The sequence below is a fragment of the Ornithorhynchus anatinus genome, chromosome X5 (genome assembly GCF_004115215.2).
Source record: "Ornithorhynchus anatinus isolate Pmale09 chromosome X5, mOrnAna1.pri.v4, whole genome shotgun sequence".
Classification (NCBI taxonomy): domain Eukaryota; kingdom Metazoa; phylum Chordata; class Mammalia; order Monotremata; family Ornithorhynchidae; genus Ornithorhynchus; species Ornithorhynchus anatinus.
In genome coordinates, this window is record NC_041753.1 from 11944900 (window position 1) to 11954849 (window position 9950).

Below are 9950 nucleotides of genomic sequence, written 5' to 3' on the forward strand. Positions count from 1 at the left end.
ACCTACCTCATCAGGTTGTAGATAGTGCAATGGAAGCTTCAGAATCTGAGGGCTGGGGGAGAGCAATATAGCTTAATGTGATTTTGAAATCCTTGCTCTACATCTGGGTAGCTTGTTATGGAATGCTTCTTCATTACTACAGTAATACAGTACTACAGTGTTCTCACCTTTAGAATGGGGACAACGATATTATTTACTTCACTAGAAGGATTCCAGATTTTTTCCCTGCATATCCAAGGATACATTCCAATCTTCATACTATTTAAATGCATTCCATATTGTGTCTGTGAGTCCCTAAAGCTCCAAGAATGGGGAGTAAAATTGAAACTAAATCTAACAATTAGTGGGTACCTTTAGTAACTCCACTGAAACTGTGAAAAGGAAGAGGAAAACAGGATAGTCCAAGAATTACTGGGACCACAGAGGCCATATTTTAAGTCTGTTCAGAAGAAACTGCCACCATATCAATGCAATCACTTATCCTATCCATCCTGGATTACCGCATTAGCCTCCTTGCTGACCTCCCAGCCTCCTGTTTCTCCCCACTCCACTCCATACTTCATTCCGCTGCCCAGATCATTCTGCTAAAAAAATGCTCAGGACATGTTTCCTCACTCCTCAAGAAACTCCAGTGGTTGTCCATCCACCTCTGCATCACACTAAAACTCCTCACCATTGGCTTTAAAGCATTCAATCACCGTGCCCCCTCTACCTCACCTCACTACTCTTCTACTACAACCGAGCCTGCACACTTCACCCTTCTAACGCTAACCTTCTCACTGTGCCTCAATCTTGTCTGTCTTGCTGCCGACCCCCTGCCCACACCCTGCCTCTGGCCTGGAACGCTCTCCCTCCTCAAATCTGTTAGACAAGTATTCTCCCCGCTTGAAAATCTTACTGAAGGCCCCTGTCATCCAAGAGGCCTTGCCTAACTAAGCCCCCCTTTCCTCTTCTCCCACTCCCTTCTGTCAGCCTGATTTGCTCCTTTTGTTCATCCCCCATCCCAGCCCCACAGCACTTATGTACATATCTATAATTTATTTATATTAATGTCCTTCTATCCCTCATAGACTGTAAGCTCACTGTGGGCCAGGAATGTGTCCATTTATTGTTATATTATACTCTCCCAAGTGCTTAGTATAGTGCTCTGCACACAGTAAGCACTCAATAAATGCAATTGAATGAATGTATGATTGAATAAAAAGGTGCTACAAGATTCTTGTAAAGACCAAGGTATTTCATGTTTCACATAAATGCCCTTTTTTACTCTAAGGGGATAAGAAAAGTGCCCTACTGCCCGCCTTCCACTGCTGAGAACTAAAAATAGAAAAATAGTGAAAATATGGCAGTTGATAGGTAAATCTAAGGAGCTTTGCAAGAGGACCAGGTTTTGCACCGCTAACACTGATGTAGACAAAATCAAGCTTCATTTTCCCTCTGTTGAAAGAATACACATACACACACAAACACACACACACACTCATATATATTTCTGTATTTACATAGAGAAAATGTTACTGAGAGTGAGAATATATATATATATATATACATACCTCTAGACTGTAAACTCCTTGTGGGCAGGGAATGTATCTACCAACTCTATTATATTGCACTCCCCTGAGCACTTAATACAGTCCTCTGCACACAGTAAACTCTGAATAAATACAATTGATCGATACATAAATTTGTCAATCCCTGGGTTTCAGGCTGGGTGCAAACCCACACTCTCCAAACTCGTCTCTAGCCATGCCCCAGGATGACTTCCTTGAAGGGCTTTACTGTCCAAGTTCATGTGGAATGTGTTTGTGTGTTTGTGTGTGAGAGGGAGACAGACAGAAGCCTAGCCCAGAAAAATTTTAAGGCAAAGCCATCATGATTAAGCCATCCATCTTTGTCACCCTCAGACTCATTCTCCGCTTTTGAAAATTAGGAAGGGATTTGTTTTGGTTCATTTTAAAGGCTTCAAAAATCTATCTCTAGCATGTTTCAACTATGTGCAAAGTGTGCATCTAAGAAAAACACATTCTTACAGTTCAGTGAGTGTGTACTCTGATCTTTATAGCTCTGGGTTGTTTCTCAGAGCCTGATGCAGAGTAATGGACTTAATCAAATAATCCCTGATCTGGTTTGTGCTTTTTATACATTCTGCATCTGAGTCTGGTTTTGAAATAGCCTGTTTCAGAAACAAAATGATTCTGTATTTCTTTTGAAAATAACATGTAGTTTTAGTTGTTACATCTTAGGAAGGATATATAAAACTTAAAAATATACAGAAAAGAGAAACTAAAATAATTGGAAGGAGGGAGGCACTTCCTTACATGGGTAAATTAAAAGATCCGAACTCGAGTCTGGAAAAATGAAGACAAAGAAGGGACATAATTGAAGTTTACAGAATCAGGAAAAATGTAAGGCAGGATCAACCCAGAACACAAGGGTTTGGGGGTATTGATACAAAATCAATTAATCAATCAATAGAATTTAATGAATGATTACCACGTTCAGAACACTGTACTAGGAACTTGGGAGAGTACAGTGGAATTAGTAAACATGATCCCTGTTCTCAAGGAGTTTACACTCTAGTGGGGGAGGCAGACCCTAAAATAAATTGCAGGTAGGAAGAAGTAATAACGTATAAATTAATCAATTATTGGTGTTTATTGAGTGTTTACTGTGAATAAAACACTGTAGTAAGCTCTTAGGAGGGTACAGTTGAGTTGGTACACATGATCCCTGTCCTAAACGAGCTTACATTCCAGTGGAAGATATGAACATAAGGGTTAGGGGCGAGGGTGCATGTGAGTACACTTGGTTACTTGGATACTGACACCCAAGTGCTTGGATGACATAGAAATACTGAACTGACAGTTGAGGGGATATAGGGTTGGTGGATTAAGTGGCAGATTCAAACCAAACAAAAGAAAACACTTCTTCATACATTGGATGGTAAGCATGAGGAATTTATTACCATAGGAAATTGTGCAGGCTGAAAAGATCAGAAAGCTCATGAGGCACTTTGATTTTTAAAAAAATGTTTATTAGGTCCATAGTGGGAAAATATAGAGATCTTGGCAAATCCTTGAAGGGTTTAGCTAGGGTTATGACTGAAAAATCCATAATGGATTATTAGCCAGAAAAATTAGGGATGTTGGTAGCTACATCTTGATTTATGAAAATGGATGACAAAGTTATCAAGGAGGGCAACATCACACTATGTTTCCATTATACTTCAGATGGGGAACACTGGGCTTGACAGACCATTAGTTTGGCCCAGTATGATGTTTCATATAGTCTTGTATTCTTATGGAAAATGTGCCTGAGAAAGTAAAAGAGGGAAAAAATTCAGTATTTTTTTTAATAGAGAAATGCTTGTAGAAGCCCATGGTTTAAATGTTTATAGATGTAGCTTCACAGACTGATATATATTCGTGTTCCACCCAATCAGGAAGAACAAGCATTATCAGCGAGACCCTCTGCCAGCCCCTTTCCACCAGATCAGAGCTCCGCCACCAGGGAGAAAAGCTACCCTTCCTCCAGGCTACTGGGATTTCCCAGCATCCTCTGCTCTGCTCCACTGCAACCTTTAGAATATTGGGAAGGTCGTGGCTGTGATTGCGATTATTGTGCTATTGGATTCAGAGCTGCTTCTTTAGCCACCGTACTCTATTGCTCTCCTTATCATTTTCTTAAATCACTTTTGTATTTTTACCATTTCAGCTTACCGTATGTGTTGGTCACCCACTCCTTCTTGCCCACCTTATTCTTAAATTGTGTGCTCCTTGGGGGTCAGGAACCACGTCTAATTCTCCAATTTGTATTTTTTCCCATTGTTTAGTACAGTACTTTGCAGATAATAGGCAGTTCATAAAAACTACTGCTACTAAAAAATGTTATTATTACTCATGCACGAATGTGATGATGATATTTGGAGGCCAAATATAAAAACAATTCTTGCATATTTTATAATCTCAAAATATGCAGGAGAAATCCACTGTGTGTCTGCACAATGCATAATTAATATGACCACACAGGCTGTCCTTCAGGGTTTGAAGATGACACTACTGAGGTAAGATTTTGCTCACTGGGTGTGAGTAAGGCTGACAAATCTGATGCATTACTGTCACTTCCACTGCTTTTGCATGCAAAGATCATCCCTTACCATGCTTTAGAATTTGCTTCCTAGAGTGCAGGGCACCAATTTTGTTTCTGCTGTTGGAGTCACGATCTTCACTAAGCCTCTACTCTAAAAGAGTCACCTCATTTCTAATTGCTTTATGCCAGTCTGATCAGTCTTTTTGCAGCTGTCTCCCGGCTATCTATACCTGTGCCAAAACAAATTGGACTGTGGATTGATAGCAATCAAAATTGTTATTTAACTGCTGTTTACGGTCTCCTCCAATCTGAATTGAACTTCTCAGATTGAGTGAAATCGCAATGCCTAATGAAACCTACGTGTCCAACCCGCGGTGATTTTCTAAAGGCCCCAGTAGCCTCAATTTCTCTCCTTATTTTGTCCAATACAAAGCAAGGCCTACAATAAAGCTACTAAGAGAAGCAGCGAGGCGCAGTGGAAAGAGCCCGGGCTTGGGAGTCAGAGGTCATGGACTCAAATCCCAGCTCAGCCACTGGTCATTCATTCATTCATTCATTCAATAGTATTTATTGAGCACTTACTATGTGCAGAGCACTGTACTAAGTGCTTGGAATATGCAATTCGGCAACAGATAGGGACCATCCCTGCCCAATGACGGGCTTACAGTCTAATCGGGGGAGACAGATGGACAAAAACAAGACAACATAAACATCATAAACATAAACATCAATTCTATTGATAAATAGAATCAAGGGGATGTACACCTCATTAACAAAATAAATAGGGTAATAAAAATATATACAAATGAGCACAGTGTTGAGTGGAGGGGAAGGGAAAGGGGGAGGAGCAGAGGGAGCAGAGAGAAAAGGGGAAGCTCAGTCTGGGAGCCTCCTGGAGGAGGTGAGCTCTCAGTAGGGCTTTGAAGTGGGGAAAAGAGTTAGTTTGGCAGAGGTGAGGAGGGAGGGCATTCCAGGACAGTGGTAGGACGTGGGCCAGAGGTCGACGGCGGGATAGGTGTGAATGGGGGACGGTGAGGAGGTGAGTGGCAGAGGAGTGGAGCATGCGGGGTGGGCAGTAGAAAGAGAGAAGGGAGGAGAGGTAGGAGGGGGCAAGGTGATGGATAGCCTTGTAGCCTAGAGTGAGAAGTTTTTGTTTCGTTCGGAGGTGGATGGGCAACCACCGGAGGTTATTAAGGAGGGGAGTGACATGCCCAGAACGTGTGGTCAGCTGTGTGACTTTGGGGAAGTCACTTCCCTTCTCTGTGCCTCAGTTACCTCATCTGTAAAATGGGGATTAAGACTGGTGAGCCCCAAGTGGGACAACCTGATCACCTTGTATCCTCTCCAGTGCTTAGAACAGTGCTTTGCACAGAGTAAGCGCTTAACAAATGCCATCATCATTATCATTATTATTACCACAGTAAAGCTAGATTTTTCCCAGGGCATAAACTAGGGATTTGCATTCTCTAGGTTCATTGCATGGTTCTTGAGGACCCTGAGCCCGAGGGACCAGATTGGCCTGGTTTAGAGCTGAGCCCAGTCAGTTTGGACCAGACTTGTACAGTCCACCTATTCACTACTTTTTTTTGAATGTTCTAAATTTCTGGAAAAAAAAACAACAGGGAAAACCAAGTCATCACTTGAATACTGGAAAAGAAGCAAAAAACTATACTTTAAATAATAATCAAGTAAAGCTTCCAAAATTAAGTTCTTATATGCCTGAGCACAATAGTTCTTGGGATTATGGAACAAATAATAAGAAGCAACATAAGCAAATGTTTAGAAAGCATTGGAATCATGAACATTATTTTACTGCCCTGTGTTTACAGAGAACAAATGGTGCCAGATACACATAAAAACTTTTATCAACAGATTTACCAAATCAGTGGGACTCTAACAGATGCTACATATTTGTACCTTAATAAAGTATGTCATAGAGCATCGCATGACATTGTAATGAAAAACTCATTTCAGACATCTCAGATAAGAACTTTAACTACAGCATTTATCTGAGTGACTGTGGCTCTAGGGAATATACTGATTGACAGGAACTGAGTATTTGCAAGATGAATAGCATTTGGTTACCATTCTTCTCACTGTAGTCCTGGGGTCTTTTTGTTGAGGCTGGAAACAATCTTGGCAAGAAGATCCTGAGAGGGGGGGCCCAAGCTCATGGAGGCTGTGGAGGAAAGATGGTCTGGTTCTGAGTCCCAACCTGGGGAGTTAAGGTCTTTAGTCCACCGAATTCTGATTTAGCCACACCAAACACTGACCCCAAATAGATTTCCCTAAGGGAAGGTGATGGTGAGAACTCTGTAGTGTTGCCTTAAAGAAGCAATGTATCTTGAGTCATGGAGTCAGCGATCCTTCATTCCATTACTTGGGTAAGGCATTGTGGGGAAAAAAATCACATTCAATTCTAGAAAATTTAGCTGTAAGGGAATGGAATTGAAGAGGGATCAATAAATGGGAGTAGAAGAGTGAAGCAATTGATTTATGAAGTCTTAAATGCTGGTGAGAATGGAGTCCAGTTACCAGCCCCGGGCCTCAGTTTCCCTATTTGTCACCTCCCTGTCAGAAAGATGATGCCCCTGAGCATTTTAAAAATGAAAATCTTGGGTGGGTTGATAAAATAGTGTCTCTACACACTTTGAGATCCTCAGGTCCAAGACAAGATAGAAGTTGAAAATAGCATTATAATCAGCTTCATCTCACCCGAAGCAGTATTCTGTCAAAAATCCTTTACTTCCTGAGCTTGAATCATTTAAATCTTTCTTCTTCTTCAGGCAATGATTGGTAATTGCTAATGCTCCTCCTAGGATTCTTCTATTTCGTCCTGAAGGTTTGGCATCTGTTTATGCAGCAATCTCTCCTACATATAAAATATTTCACAACCTGTTAATCACTGTGGTAACTAGGGAACTTTACTCTTCAGAAGCTATTCTCCATTTCTTTCTCATACCATCTGTACTTACCCCAGTATCCTGAATTTTTCACAATATTCTGGGTGAATATAGAGTATACATTCAATTCTGTCACAGTATGTGTTTGAAATATGTGTTTTGGCTAGAGTACAAATTAGGGAATGTTCTTCTGATGAGATGAGCCTGTTTGGACTTGACATGGCATGTTATCAAAGAAACAGGTTGTGTGCATGTGCTCATGTACATGTGTGTTTGCACACAACATTGAAATGGTTGAGTACTACAGAGCAATTTCCTTAATGTAAGAATTTGCAAGAAGGCAAATCCAACATTCAGAGCAGTAGGCATTTGATAATAATCATGATTGTGGTATTTGTTAAATGATTACTATGTGCCAGGCACTGTACTAAGCTCTGGAGGGGAATATAAGCAAATCTGTTTGGACACGGTCCCTGTCCCACATTGGGCTCACGGTCTTAATCCCTGTTTTACAGATGAGGTAACTGAGGCACAGAGAAATGAAGTGACTTGCCCAAGGTCACACAGCAGACAAGTGGCAGAGCCAGGATTATGCCCATGACCTTCTGACTCCCAGGCTTTTGCTCCATCCACTAGGCCATGGTGCTTCCAGTCATTACTATTGATTGGTTATAGAAGTAGATACATTTTCTTTAGTGGACATTTAATTCCGATGAGTAAAATAAAATGAAAGGAAGAGCTTTTCCCCTGTCCATACCCTTTCCTAGGTTCATGGACCTTTGGACTGCAGGTAATGTGGCTGACCCTCCTGTGTAACTCACTGATCTGCAAATTGTAATGCTCAGAATATGTCTTTCCCTCTGTTTTGCACAGGACCTGCTCACTCTGCTGGTTTGGTATCAAAATGGGCAGAGCTCACAGTGAGCCATGGGAGGAACAATTGACAGCTAGTGGTGTTCCCTTAAAGGGGACCCAACTACCCTCCTGACTGGTGCACAGTTGGACCATACTATATTGCAGCTTGGCTCGCCCTTGGGGCACCAAATAGTATGGAAGGTGGGCAGAATGACACTTTCTGAGCTTGAAGGGAAGAATTGAGCCCATTCTCTTGATTTGGGGCCCACAATGAGCAGTACAGCCTTAGGCTTCAGAATAGTGGAAAATATATTTCATTGCCCTCTGGGATTGGTGATCCTGCCCTGGCTGAGTCACTGATTGTTGCCAGTGATGGTGGTCACGTTTTTGCCATGTCGGTGTTGCCTCATCACCACCATTCAAGTTTTAGTCCTTGATAATAATCCTGGCTTGCTTTGCAATCTCACCCTCCTTCTGGTGACCTGGAGCCCCCAGAATGGAATGCCTAACAAGACTTCAGGCCATTTATTGAGATTTCTCAATATACAGCTTATATAGCATCTCATCTACCTTCCTGTAAAGTAGGTTGAGAAGCGAGGGTCTTTAGAAATGGGGGAAAATGGAAATTTCAACAACCATTCTGTTAGGAAGAGTTGGATGAAGAAGATAGATTTCCTCCTGAAAATGAGAGTGAGCTGTCTTCTAGATTGTAAACTCCTACTCTAGACTATAAACTCCTTGGGAGCAGGGTATATGTCTATCAACTCTGTTGCACTGTACTCTCCAAAGTGCTTAGTATGGTGCTCTGCACACAGGAAGTATTCAATAAATACCATTGATTAACCGATTGATTGTCCCTGTTGCTTAGTTCACCCTCAACTATTAAATGAACTAGTAGAATGAATGCCCCTCTCAGGGTCACAGCTGGAGAGCTCCCAGTACTTTACCAGTCTCGACTGCAGGAGAGAGAGTCAAGCAGAGGCCTACCCATTCCATTCCTAGCTTGGGCAGTGGGTAGTGAGTGGAAGGCAATCTGCTACAAGGCAAAACTCACCTGTGCTGGGCAGCAGTGATGTGGGAGAGGATCTAGGGTGAAGACTCAAGTTTACTGTGCGGAAGGAAGCAATGGTAAACCAGTTCCGTATTTTTACCAAGAAAACTCTTTGGATACACTACCAGAAAAATTGCAGATGGAAGTGGGACATTCTGGGAGAGATGTGCCCATGGCATCGCTATGGTTCGAAGGCGACTTGATGCCTAAAGATAAGAAGAATGAACACCTTGCTTTCCCTCACATGATGACATAGGGATCATGATTTCATTTGTATTCAGTTGTGGGGAGATTGTGACAGGACAATAAGGGGTGAATTCAGTTGTGGGGAGATTGTGACAGGACAATAAGGGGTGACTTTTACCTGCGTACAAGGTGGAGGGATCGTCAGTTACACACTGGCCTTATCTAATATCCTTGTATAAATGGATAAAATCTCACTGTTAGCAGAGACCTACTCAAACCCAAAGGATAATTATATTTTGCATAGATGGTGTTGTGGTTTGTATGTGCTATATTATATACACGAGGTTATACTGACAGCTTACACATTAATTGTCCTTTAACAATAACTGATTCATTAACTATTCTCCCACCTCACCTCACTGCTCTCCTACTACAGTCCAACCCACACGCTTCACTCCTCTAATGCCAGCCTACGCACTCTTACTTGATCTCTTCTGTCTCACTGCTGATCTCTTCATATCTGATGGACAATGGCTCTACCCACCTTCAAAGCCTTTTTGAAGGCACATCTCCTCCACAAGGCCTTCCCTGACTAAGCCCTCATTTCCTCTTCTCCTACTCCCTTCTGCATCACTTGGATTTTCTCCCTTTATTCACCCTTCTCTCAGCCCCACAGGACTTATGTACATATCCATTATTTATTTATTTATTTATATTAATGTCTGTCTCCCCATCTAGACTGTAAGCTCATTGTGGACAGGGAACTTGTCTACCAACTCTATTATATTGTACTGTCCCAAGTGCTTAGTACAGTGCTCTGCACACAGTAAAGCCCTCATTAAATTTGATTGATTGATTGACTATTC

At 41.8% G+C, this 9950-nt stretch overlaps 1 non-coding gene across 1 annotated transcript; it reads left to right on the forward strand.

Annotated features, from left to right (window-relative positions):
- The first annotated feature begins 8753 nt into the window (after window positions 1–8753).
- On the forward strand, window positions 8754–8891 carry LOC114808585. Its single transcript, XR_003756431.1, has one exon. It is a non-coding gene; the product is annotated as a small nucleolar RNA SNORA7 (small nucleolar RNA).
- Window positions 8892–9950: the final 1059 nt, after the last annotated feature.